Genomic DNA, 13,460 nt, shown 5'->3' with positions numbered 1-13,460 from the left:
AAGGTTCAAATAAATAAATAAATAAACATAGAGTTTTAGCCTTGTAGGTATACTGATACATGTAAGCTGGGCTTATGACAAATGTTTTTGTCGTTAGAACTAATTACGGGGATATTTTTATAGACGGTCATTTTGGTGTCACCCCCTCTGACAGTGTCCCCTGGTGCAGTCATCACCACCCACATCCCTCTCAAGACACCACTGTTGAAAACTATGTTCCTGTAACCCTAAACCTTCTAGGATTCTGAGAGGGTCGAGTTTAACTTTTAGAATGTACAGCATACTTTTTAAAATTGCTTAAATATTTTGAGTTTTGTGTGGTGTATGTCTGCAGCCAGGTTTTAATATTTCTACAAATTATATACTCCCTTCCCCCCATTCAATAACCCCTTCAGGAAGTAAATAATTTTGAAGATCATCCCAATACAAGCAGCGAATCAGTTATACTTATTTCGTTATACGCTAATGGAACAACATTAATTGGCTATTTTATTAAAGCTTAATATCTAATTCGCAAAATAGAAATAATAGAAATGCCCACCTCCTGTACCTTTCATGAGTGAGAGTATAAGGTGGAAAAATGTTGCTGAAAGTGCTTCGTAAACAGTCAAGTGATCTACAAATGTCAGCTAGTTACTGTCTTCTCTGAGCTTCCGAAGTCCCTGCGTATGGCTTCATCAGCATTTATCACGGAGTACTTCAACGTCTGGTTATCTGCCCCATGAGACCCTGAGCAGAGTCCCTAGGTGATACAAACAGTTAACACACTAGGCCACTAACTGGAAGGTTGGAGGCTTCAGAGAGGGACTTTGGAAGAAAGGCCTGGTGATCTGCTTCTGAAAAATTAGCTGTTGAAAACCCTATGGGTCACAGTTCTATTCTGACACAAGTGAGTCGTCATGAGTTGGCGTCAATTCGATGGTGACTGGTAAACCCTGAGCTCCTCTAGGGCAGTGGCAATTTGCTGCCCCTCTGCCTCTAAAGCTTAGTGTAATGCCAGCTCTGGGCAGAAATACAAGCACTAAGTTCATGTGTGTAGGATGCATTGTGTGTAGAATGCATTATTGTGTCTATCTGTACTGCGCATCTGCCCAGAATCCACTCCCCACTTCTTGTGGTGATAATACCTCCCCAAACTGCATGCTGCTTTGATGGGATCATCATCCAAACTCCCATGGCCCCACCCTCCCATGGCCAAAGGGGAGGAGAGCCCAATGACCTAATACAGGCCAGTCAGCTCATCTAAGAACTTACGTCCTGATCAATGTGTCACAAGGAGAGAAAATGGTCGGAGGTGACTGATTCCAAGCCAGCACCCTGAAATGATGGCTCTTTAGTTCTTAATATCTAAATCTCCAAAGCTGCCCTGTTTCCTGTCTTTCGTAACATGTGGTTCTTTGGCTTTTTCTAAGAGCCACCCCAAATGCTTCTATTAAATGTTTTCCCGTTACATTAACTAGAGCTGGTTTCTGTTGCTGACAACCAAGAGTCCCAACTGAATCACCACTTCAAACTTCCTTTCATGATTCTTTAGTATTCCAGAGACCCTTTACCCTAATATGCATCATCAACTACTAGTCCAGCATAAATTCTATTTTATTATCATTTGAAATGTGTATCACTAAAATAACCACATAGTATTTACAAATAGAAACTTAAAGTTTCTGTGATGAGAAAATACATACCCACACTGCTGTCTAGCATTATACAGATCCACGGAAGCCAAGCCGTTTTGATAGAGGCTGTTCTGTAGAAAAGGAATCCTGAGTAGTGCAAACATTGAGTGCTTGACTACTAACCAAAAGGTTAGCAGTTTGAACCCACCCAGGGATGCTATGAAAGAAAGGCCTGGTGATATGCTTCTGAAAGTTCACAGCCACGAAAACTCTATGGAGATCAGTTCTACTCTGAAACACATGGGGCTGCCATGAGTTGGAATCAACTCAACAGCAGCTGGTTTGGGTTTTTGTCATTCTATACAAACATTATCCATCCTAAGAGATACGGCTTTTCTTCAGAATATGGTTATGGACCGGAGTCCAGCTTTCTTCTGAGTCTTATCCCATTATACCCATATCTTTGAACACTAAATACTGAAAGTGACTTTTCATTCCCTAAAATTCTGCTTTGTGGATTTTACAAAGGCAAAAGAGGTCTCAGAAGAGGTTCTTTTTCTTTACTGACTTAAGAAAAAGATTCAGACACAAGTTTAACAGAGGAAGAGCATTACAATTCATGTGTCACCCTCCATTTCTTTTCAAGAGAAAGTGACTGCAGAGACTGTCATTAATGGGATTGCATCTAAGCCTGGCAATGCCTACAGGTTCAATTTTATTTATGTAAAAAAAAAAAAAAGAAAAAACTTTAAAAGATCAAAATCACTGTGGCAGAATGGAAAGTGGGCTTGCAATAGCTAGGTAAGAAACTGCAAACTTCAGACTTGCTGATTGTATAATTTTGCATCTAAGAATGGACAAGCATTGCTTTCTCAAACGACCTGAGAGGGATGCATAGTGGGGCACATGGGTTACTGGAGGGGATGAGCTACGACTCTTTAGTATAATCAGTTTATCATTGTAGCTTTCTAGTTAGGTAAACTGAATTCTTCAGAGTCCATTTAAGTATTGTCTCCACCTGTGATCTATAAAAGGAAGCCTGGTAAATGCGCTCAGTTGCTAACCAAAGATCGGCGGTTCAAATCCACTAGCTGCTCTGTGGAAGAGAGACTTGGCCGTTTGCTTCCGTAAGGATTTACAGCATTGGAAACCCTATGGGGCAGTTCTACTCTGTTCTTACAGGGTCTCACTATGAATCGGTATTCAACTTGACAGCAGTAGGTTTGGTATTGGTTTTGGTATGACCTATAAGAGGCAAAAATCTGATAGTGTAAATAGAGTTAAAAAAAAAAAAATTCCAGGGTAATTTCCCTTGGGATGGAAGTTTTGCCTCTTTGCCCTTGTTCTAGTTTCAGAGTTTCTTCTCTGCTTGTTATAATGAAGGAAGAGAATTCTAGACCTCCCCATTGTGGTATCACATTTCAGAAGATAATAAGGAAAACTCAAGCATGGGATGCCACTCATAGCCATAGCCAGCGCCTGTGACCTTGGTGAGTCAAGCATCTCTCAGTGCCTTAGTTTGTGTAAAGTGAGGACAAGACATCCTCTAGGGCCATCAACAGGGTCATGTTCACAGGGGTGACCGCAAAACCAGCTGCAGAGAGAAAGCACTGGATAATGCTTTAGCAATAACTACAGTACCCCTACCTTGAGCATGGTGTTGACTTCAGAAAGTGCCAGTAACAGGGAGAAATCATTCTGAAGCATGCCTCTGTAATCATGTGTGTGGACTGCCCCATTTCTGAGGTCTACTCTTGAACACAGAAGACGCCGGCCTTACGGAGCTAAACCTCCCTATTTATTTATGGGGAACCTGAGCCCAGGGTTCCTCTCATGGCATCTCTGAGCTAAACCACACTTCACCATTTGAAACCAGTCTAGAGAGTGTTCCAGACACTTAAATAGCCAATCTGTACATGCTGGAACTGGTATACATGCTGAACTGGCCCAATTTTACCAGAAAGCACTATCATCCATGAGAGTTTGCTAGATCATTCTTTTAAAAAGAGAAGAGAAAATGGAGTCGCCCAAATCATATTCTGCCTGGGAATCCTGGCAAGGCCCCCAGTCCGCCTTCTGCCTTCCGAATGGCAGCCTGGCCTCCTGCTAATCACCCCGCCACCTGCTGCGGCTTCCGCTCTTGCTTGGCAAGGGGAGTGTAGGTCTTTGGCAAATACGCTTTCAAGTTCCCTGAGCACAAATAATAAAAAGAAAGACAGATGAGAAAAGGAAAGGGAAGGGAAGGGAAAGAAAGGCAGAATATAATTCCACATCTCAACTAAGATTTGTTTTGCAAATAGAAAGAAGTGGAGGCAGGGGAGGGAGGAAAGCAGTAAAATCAGAAAGAAGAGAAAATAGGAGGGAACGAAAAAAGGGGAAAAGCTGAGGGCTGCAGGCAGAAGGGAGAAGAAAAAAGAAAAGGGTGGAATCTTCATCCATTGCTTGTGGGAATGCAAAATGATACAGCCCCTGTGGAAAACAGTTATGTGGATCCTCAAAAAGTTGAACATAAAAAACTACCATATGACCCAGCAATCCCAATCCTGGGTATAGACCCAGAAGACTTGAAAGCAAGGACTCAAACAGATTCTTGTACACCAATGTGCATTGCAGCATTATCCACAATAGCCAAAAGGTAGAAACAACATAAATGTCCATCAGCAGTTGAAGGGGTAAACAAAATGTGGTGTACACACACAATGGAATACTACTCAGTCATAAACAGAAATGAAGTCCTGATGCCTGCCACAACATGGATGCACGTTGAAAACGTTATGCTGAGTGAAATAAGTCGGCCACAAAAGGACAAATAGTATATGATCTCACTTATATGAAATTGGCAAATAGATAGAAACCAAAGCCTCTTAGTGGTTACCAGGGGTGGAAGGGAGGGAGGAAAGGTGAATTATTGCTTAGGGCGCACTGAGTTTCTGTTAATGATCTTGGAATAATCTGGAAAAGGATAGTGATAATGACGGTATGAAGAATGTAATCAATGTCACTGATCTACACATGTAAAAAAATCGTTGAATTGGCAAATGTTTTGTTATGTATATTTTACCACAACTAAAAAAAAAGAAAGAAAGAAAGAAAAGGGAAGAGGAGGAAAAAGCAGGGAGAGGAAGGAGATTCCAAAAGGTAGAGCACATTTCATTTCTTTTCCACCTAACATCTGACTTTTGTTGGGTTTTAAACACAAACTTGCTTGGAGAAGACAGTTGAGTGATTTGTTTTTATTTTTAATGACTTACTTCATTCCTACCAAAAGCCAAAAACCTGTTGCTGTCGAGTCGATGGAAACCCTGGTGGCGTAGTGGTTAAGTGCTACAGCTGCTAACCAAGAGGTCGGCAGTTCAAATCCTCCAGGTGCTCCTTGGAAACTCTATGTGGGCAGTTCTACTCTGTCCTATAGGGTCACTATGAGTTGGAATCAACTCGACAGCAGTGGGTTTGGTTTTTTTTGGTTTTGGTCGAGTCGATTCTGACTCATTGCGACCCAATAGGACAGAGTACCACTGCCCCATAGGGTTTCTGAGGAGCAGCTAGTGGATTCGAACTTCATTCCTAGACATGGACTTACGTAAAGAGTACAAAAGTGACTCAGTCCCTCACTTAAAACCACCTTCACCTTCCAATCCCAGGCGAGGTCAAGTTTCGGGCAGAAGAGCTGTGCCCTAACTGCACAAGGCATAGGCAGTGGTTGTGGGGTCGGTGGGACCTGGGCAACCCTGGCCACCCTTCATTCCATGGCCTGCAGAAGGAGCTGTCCAAGGGGCACAGAAGGTTCTCTGGTATTTAGTCCTGGAGCCTTCAAGAGGAAGCCCTTACTGCCAACAAAGCGATTTTATTGTTTTCCCAAGCATTTGTTCTCCCCTTAATAAATAATGATATTAGGTCTTTGGGGGGGAGAGAGGGAGAAACATGCCAATAGGAGATTTAATTTGCTGTAATCAACCCCTCTCAGCATGCAGAGTCACACGGTGCAAGTAAAAGAATTAATCTCCACCAGAAAGAATTGCCTCTTCAGTGTTATGAATCTGATCACTTAGGAGGCTGAGTTGGCAGTTTGGGTTTTGACAGAGCTCTCAGGAATAAAAGCCACAAGATCAGGTTTCAAATGTGATCTGAATGGTGCACTTCATTGAATTGGGGGGTCTGTGAACGGAAAAAGGAATGAAATGCAAATCGAGGCACTTGGCTGCTTTGAGACACCCCTGCGTTGGAAACGTTTAAGGAATGAATAAATAATTGTGGGGCTTTTGGGCTGCCCGTGTGAAATGTTCTTTCCTGGATTCCACTCTCCAGGATGGATTGTCAGGCCTGCCAATCATATCTGCTGCCCCTATTACACTTGGGAGATGTGTTTGCTCTGTGCATACTGTTTTATCATCCTCAGAGGTGGAATTTCATAGCCCCGCAATGCTTTTGCCTTTGACGTTCTCCTAAGCAGGATTTATTGCTTCCGAGACAGATGTGACTTGAATCGATTATGCCTTTTAAGCGGTCACTCTCAAAGCAGCCTCGAGGTTCGCTGGAATACTTTTTGCCTGACTTCATTCAACTTGTAAACTGATGTCACAGTATTTCATCATAATCTAATACTATTAAGAGCCTTTTGGGTACGGAACTGAGTGGGTTATTATACCAACCAAGTGAAGAGATGTGGTTACTACCTTTGAAGAGCTTTCATTCTTCAACAAGCAAACCTATAAAACCAAAAAAACCAAACCAGTTGCCATCGAGTCGATTCCGACTCATAGCAACCCTACAGGTCAGAGTAGAACTGCCCCATAGAGTTTCCAAGGAGTGCCTGGTGGATCTGAACTGCTGACCTCTTGGTTAGCAGCTGTAGCACTTAACCACTATGCCACCAGGGTTTCCAAGCAAACCTATAGGACATCTTTTAATATTATTACGTGCAGACCTAATGTTATATTTACCTCCTGTACAACTTCTGTGGTCCCTGGGTGGCACAAATGGTTTTGCCCTTGACTACTAACCTAAAGGTTGGTGGTTCAAACCCACCCATTGGTGCTATAGAAGAAAGGCCTGGCAATCAATTTTGGTAAAGTTTATAGCCAAGAAAACCCTACAGAGCAGTTCTACACTGTAACACATTGGGTTTCCATGAATCAGAATCGACTTGAAGACAATAGGTTTGGTGTGATTCACCTTCCATTCCTGATGAACTCAGAATATAGGATAAATGTATTCATCTTTGGAATTGAGGTAAGAAGCTGTGTCAAAAAAATAAAGGGAAAAATAAATGAATTTTCAAAAATGCTCAATAAAGATTCTCATTAAAAATAACATATTTCTAGATTTCTACTTCAAAATTCAAAACCACGTATCCCCTCTGGCTGTCCTCCAAAATGCCAGGGTTTCTTAGCATGCTATAAGCTTGGCAGCACTAAGCTGAGAGGATATATTTCAGACACACTCAGTCAAGAGGCCGGGGGCCTGAGCAACACAATTCTAGGGGATTTCAACAATGAATCTGAGGTCACAACCACAAAAAATGTTTTAAAAAGTTAGTGGTTACTTGGAAAGAAAAGAAATGCCAGTAGTACTTGTCTTAGTCATCTAGTGCTGCTATAACAGAAATATCACAAGTGGATGGCTTTAACAAATAGAGATTTATTTTTCTCACAGTCTGGTAGGTTAAAAGTCCAAATTCAGGGTGTCAGCTCCAGGGGAAGGCTTTCCCTCTCTGTCAGTTCTGGAGGAAGGTCCTTGTCCTCAATATTCCCCTGGTCTAGGAGCTTCTCAAGCACAGGGACCCCGGGTACAAAGGACATGATCTGCTCCTGGTGCTGCTTTCTTGGTGGTATGGGGTCCCCAACTCTCTGTTTGCTTCCCTTTCCTCTTTGTCGCTTGAAAGATAAAAGGTGGTGCAGGCCACACCCCGGGGAAACTGTATTAGATCAGGAATAAGACCTGGGTAGGAGTGTTTTACAATCCCACCCTAATCCTCTTTAACATAAAATTACAATCACAAAATGGAGGACAACCACACAATGCTGGAACTCATGGCCCAGCCAAACTGATACACACATTTTTGGGGGGACATAGCTCAATCCATGCCAGTACTTTTAGAGTAAACTTAATCTCAGACCACGACATCTTATATTAGTCTAACAGGCAAGGAAGCATAAGCGATTTTTTTTTTCTTAATGTACAATTTTTTTTTTTTTACTGTGTTTAAGTGAAAGTTTACAAGTCAGTCTCAAATACACAAACTTACACACACCTTGATATGTACTCCTAGCTGCTCTCCTCCTCATGTGACAGCACACTCCTCCTCTCTACCCTGTATTTCCCGTGTCCATTCAGCCAGCTCCTGTCTCCCTCTGGCTTTTCATCTTACCTCCATTCAGGAGCTGCCCACATAGTCTCATGTGTCTACTTGAGCCAAGAAGTTCACTCCTCAAGGGGTGAAAGATCTTTGAGCATCAGGAGTTAAAAGAAACAGCACCATTTCCAAGCACCACATCACTTTCCATCTCGACTTCCCATGATTCGCCCCCTCTGTGGAAGGAGATCCAACCCTCTATCCTTTTAGAATGCATGACTGAGGGGAATAGCCACCATATCCTGCTCCATTTTATCTGGCTATTTGACAAAATCCCAGCAGGCATGGATTTGGGATCAGGTGAAGATGAGATAATAAAATAATTCTCTGCAGTAATCACATTATGTGGGATACTTGAGCCTCATTGAATAAAAGGCAAAAAACCACTATCAACACCAGTAAGGATGAACTATGTCAAGTACCTGAGGCATTTGAGGGAGAAAAACCTCCTTAAGTGGTGCGAACATTTTTCAAATCCAGTTCTGGGAACTAGTAAGCCCAGGTGAAAGGGAAAGGGAAAACATGAATGACTTTCTATTTCTTTAGATTTTGAAAACTAGAGTTTACACAGTATCTTTGAGGATTCATTTAGGTAATTTATTTGGCTAGGGTGTTTAGTTACTGCATTGGGTCTAGACACTGAGGAAAGCTATCCTTTCAAGAACAGTTTGCTCTCTTTTATTCGGTAAATTGTTCTAAACTTCCCTTTTTTCTGAGCTTTAAAATTGGCTATTGTAGCTTCAGAGTCTTTCCTTTCTCCACCAGACAGGCTCGGGAAGAAAGATGAGGTTGAATGGGCTGCTTATAATAAAGGGGAGAAGGGAGAACAGTGAATAGAAATGAAAGGCTTTGCGTAATTCGGGGCATCTCATCATAAAAAAAAAAAAAAATAGGAGCTCAAAAATCCCGAGGGATAGACACAAACATTGACAGGTGAGAAATACACAAAGCTTTGCCAGTTAAAGTCTTATTGGTACAAGATCTAGGCTTCAGAATGGATTTTAAAAATAAAACACAAACTATAACTATGGTAGAAATCAAAGAGATCGAAGTTCAACATTTCTGCTACAGAGTGCAAATGCAGAAAACCACCAACCATTCTGACCCCACCGTTATTGAACAGAAAACAAGGTCAAGAAGAATGCTCCAGGGCAAGCTCACACCAAACCCAAAGAACATTCTCCGAAATGTATTTCTAGTTACTGAAGAAGTAGGAATGACAATAAAATCTCATTTAGCTTGGCTTCATTCACATAGAACATATCGATTCTCTTAAACACCTGGTGTTTGTCTATCAACATATCTGGAGACACCCACCAACAAAGCCAGAAGGAGTAGATACATTATTTTTAAATATTTTAATAAAATAGTGTGTGAGGAGAAAGCTTGAAGAACATCTCAACAATAGCATGCAATAAGCTGAATACCTTCTGTAATAAGTTCAATTGCTAGCATTTAAAAAAATAGAATAAAACCGTGCTGATTTGCTTGCTTGGTGGTGCTTTAAATGTATGAAAATATTTGTTAGTTACTCAGTGATGCTATTGGGCTAAGTCTGTGCTGCACTCTAAGGCCTTTGCCAACTTTGATGCCTGCCAAGTTTGTGTGTAAATGGATTTCCACTGTTCGAAGGCGAACCAGAGATCTGTTAAATTCTCAGAGACAACACATAATATATTATTTTAAAGCCCTATTTGACCTTAAAACAAGCTATTTCAATACTAAATCCCCAAGAAGATGTAATCAGAAATCCAATATTCAGTATAGGAGAATGTCTGTTACATGACTGTTCATCACAAGGGCAGCTTTTGATAAGTGTGGTAGTTGAACATTTTTGCACAGTTTGTATCCACAACTCCAAACGAGATACCACCTACTCTATACAGAATTTTGTGGTTGATCTTTGTACCTGAGCATCCATCAAGAGGTGCCGCATCAACATCATGGAACTCTTGAGAGTCTCCTTCTCAGTGGGTAGGAAGGGGTCTTTATCTTCCTCCAGTGCCTTCGACTTGGTGACAATAAAATGGGAAATCTGGTCATTTAGCGTGTGCAATGATTGCACAGCTGCAAAGAGACAAAGAAGGAAAAGTGTAATTGCAACGGGCAACTTTCAAAGAGAAACTGGCCAGCAATTCTAAAGGGAGAAGTGAGAGTGTACATGGAAGGTATAAACCAGGTAAGCATCAAGAACACAATACATCCATGAATTCCTTCAACACGTGTTTAACAGGTAACAAATACTTACCGAACACTAGCCAAATGCCAGGAGAAGGACATCATGTTTGGTAAAGTAGACGGTTATCGAAAAGGAGGAAGACGCTCAATGAGATAGATTGATACAGTGGCTGCAACATTGGGCTTGAGCCTACTATTGTGAGGGTGGCACAGGACCAGGCAACATTTCGTTCTGTTTTACTTAGGGGCACAAAGAGTTGGAGCCTACTCAAAGGCACTTAGCAACAACAATCAAATGCCAAGCCCTATATGGATTGCTTGGGGGTGTAACAGAGTAAGACCAGGCATGATGCCTATTCCCCTCTCTGGTCCTATTGGGGAAACTGAAAAGAAACAAGTTAGCAAACAGGTAAATGAATATGCCTTGGTGGTAAGTGTATGTAAATTACAGAGATGAGCAGGGCATGAGGGGACCACCCCAGACTGGATTTACATGTATGGTAATATAGTCAGCTATTTTACCTCCAAGCAGATGGCTTTTGTCATTAAGGTTTATGAACTGACAGTGGCCATGTTTTCTAATCAGTGCCACATGTGGTCTGAGAGGATTATTATTTGTCTATAATTCCTATACCAGTTACCATCTGACATGCTACAGATTTTAAGATTTTACTTTTTATGCTTGTTGCATCTTTCTCTACTACAATGCACTCAATTAGAACAGAGGGTTTTTACTTTGTTTACCATTATATCCCCCAACAACTAGAACAGTGCCTGGTTAATAGAATTTTCTTAATAAACATGGTTGCATTAATTTCCTTGAATTAAAATCCCTTATAGAATTTTCATACTTTCAGGTAAATCTATCCTTTCAAACTGAAAGTCAGTCAGTCCAAGGTGTTTTCAGTAAAGTCACTGCTGCAGTAACCACAATTCTGAGGGAAAAATAATCTTAAAAAAAAAAAACTGAGGGGGCGGGGCCAAGATGGCAGACTAGGTGGACGCTACCGCGGATCCCTCTTGCAACAAAGACTCGGAAAAACAAGGGAATCGATCACATACATAACAATCTACGAACTCTGAACAACAAGCACAGACTTAGAGACGGAAAACGAACACATACGGGCAGAAAGCGACCGTTTTCAGAACTAGGAGCCAGCGTACCAGGCAGGTGACCTTCGGAGCCCGATCTGGGGCAGAGCCCAGGGGGGCAGATGGCCCAGAAGGGGGGCCCAGCCCTTCCCCCATGAACCCATCCCGGGAGGAAATCTAGCTGGTTGGCGCAGGCAGCGTAGCGGCGCAGCCGGAGGGAGAAGCACCCGGGAGGCGGTGACTGATCTGGGAGTGGGGAGAACAGCGTCCCAGCTGGGGAGCCGTCCCGCCGGGAGTTTGGCGGGAAGCGGGTGGGGCGCGAGCGGGGGGGGGTCAGCTATATTTCCCTAAAGCGACCCGGGGGCGGGGCCCACACGTTTGTGCGGGGGGACGCACACCCAGTCCACGCATGTGGCGTGGCGCACCGGAGGGAGAAGTCCCCGGGAGGAAGTGACTGGTCTCGGAGCAGGGAAAGCAGCGTCCCAGCCGGGGTGCCGTCCCACTGGGATTTGGGCACACGCGTGGGCAGGGCGTGAGCGCGGGGTCCAATTATATTCCCCTGAATTGACCCGGGGGCGGGCCCACCTGGTCATGCGGGTGACGCCCACCCAATTCGCTCCTGCGGTGCGGCGCTCCGGAAGGGGAAGTCCCCAGGAGGAAGTGACTGGTCCCAGAGCCGGGAAAGCAGTGTCCCAGCCGGGAAGTCGTCCCGCTGGGATTTGGGTGAGTGCGCGGGCGGGGCGTGACCGCGGGGCCCAATTATATTCGCCTGAATAGACCCTGGGGGCGGGTCCACCCGTTCGTGCGGGAAACACCCACCCAGTTTGCGCGAGCAGTGCCGCGCACCGGAGGGAGAAGTCCCCGGGAGGAAGTGACTGGTCTCGGAGCAGGGAAAGCAGCGTCCCAGCCAGGGACCCGTCCCGCCCGGATTTTGGCGGACGGGGGTGGAGCATGAACGTGGTGTTCAGCTCTATATTCTGTGGTGCTACACTCCTAGCTCTCTGATCCCACCGCCACCCTCCCCAGGCGGCTCCATTAACATCCGAATACCCGGAGCCAGAGGGAGAATTCAGATAGGGATCTGACTGCATTTTTTTTAGCTGATTACCTGGAAAATCTAGTTTCCCAGTGATGGCTCGGAGATAGCAGTCCCTATCAAACCACATAAAGAAGCAGACCATGACAGCTTCTCCAACCCCCCAAACAAAAGAATCAAAATCTTTCCCAAATGAAGATACAATCCTGGAATTATCAGATACAGAATATAAAAAACTAATTTACAGAATGCTTAAAGATATCACAAATGAAATTAGGATAAATGCAGAAAAAGCCAAGGAACACACTGATAAAACTGTTGAAGAACTCAAAAAGATTATTCAAGAACATAGTGGAAAAATTAATAAGTTGCAAGAATCCATAGAGAGACAGCATGTAGAAATACAAAAGATTAACAATAAAATTACAGAATTTGACAACGCAATAGAAAGTCAGAGGAGCAGACTCGAGCAATTAGAATGTAGACTGGGACTTCTGGAGGACCAGGGAAACAACACCAACATAGCTGAAAAAAACCAGATAAAAGAATTAAAAAAAATGAAGAAACCCTAAGAATCATGTGGGACTCTATCAAGAAGGATAACTTGCGAGTGATTGGAGTCCCAGAACAGAGAGAGGGGACAGAAAACACAGAGAAAATAGTTGAAGAACTCCTGACACAAAACTTCCCTGACATCATGAAAGACGAAAGGATATCTATCCAAGATGCTCATCGAACCCCATTTAAGATTGATCCAAAAAGAAAAACACCAAGACATATTATCATCAAACTCGCCAAAACCAAAGATAAACAGAAAATTTTAAAAGCAGCCAGGGAGAAAAGAAAGGTTTCCTTCAAGGGAGAATCAATAAGAATAAGTTCAGACTACTCAGCAGAAACCATGCAGGCAAGAAGGGAATGGGAAGACGTATACAGAGCACTGAAGGAGAACTGCCAACCAAGGATCATATATCCAGCAAAACTCTCTCTGAAATATGAAGGAGAAATTAAGATATTTACAGATAAACACAAGTTTAGAGAATTTGCAAAAACTAAACCAAGACTGCAAGAAATGCTAAAGGAGATTGTTTGGCCGGATGACCAATAATATCAGGTACCAGCACAATACAAGGTCACAAAACAGAACGTCCTGATATCAACGCAACTCAAATAGGGAAAGCACAAA

This window comes from Loxodonta africana, chromosome 3, assembly GCF_030014295.1.
Source record: "Loxodonta africana isolate mLoxAfr1 chromosome 3, mLoxAfr1.hap2, whole genome shotgun sequence".
Classification (NCBI taxonomy): domain Eukaryota; kingdom Metazoa; phylum Chordata; class Mammalia; order Proboscidea; family Elephantidae; genus Loxodonta; species Loxodonta africana.
Note: the sequence above shows the minus strand (reverse complement) of the source record.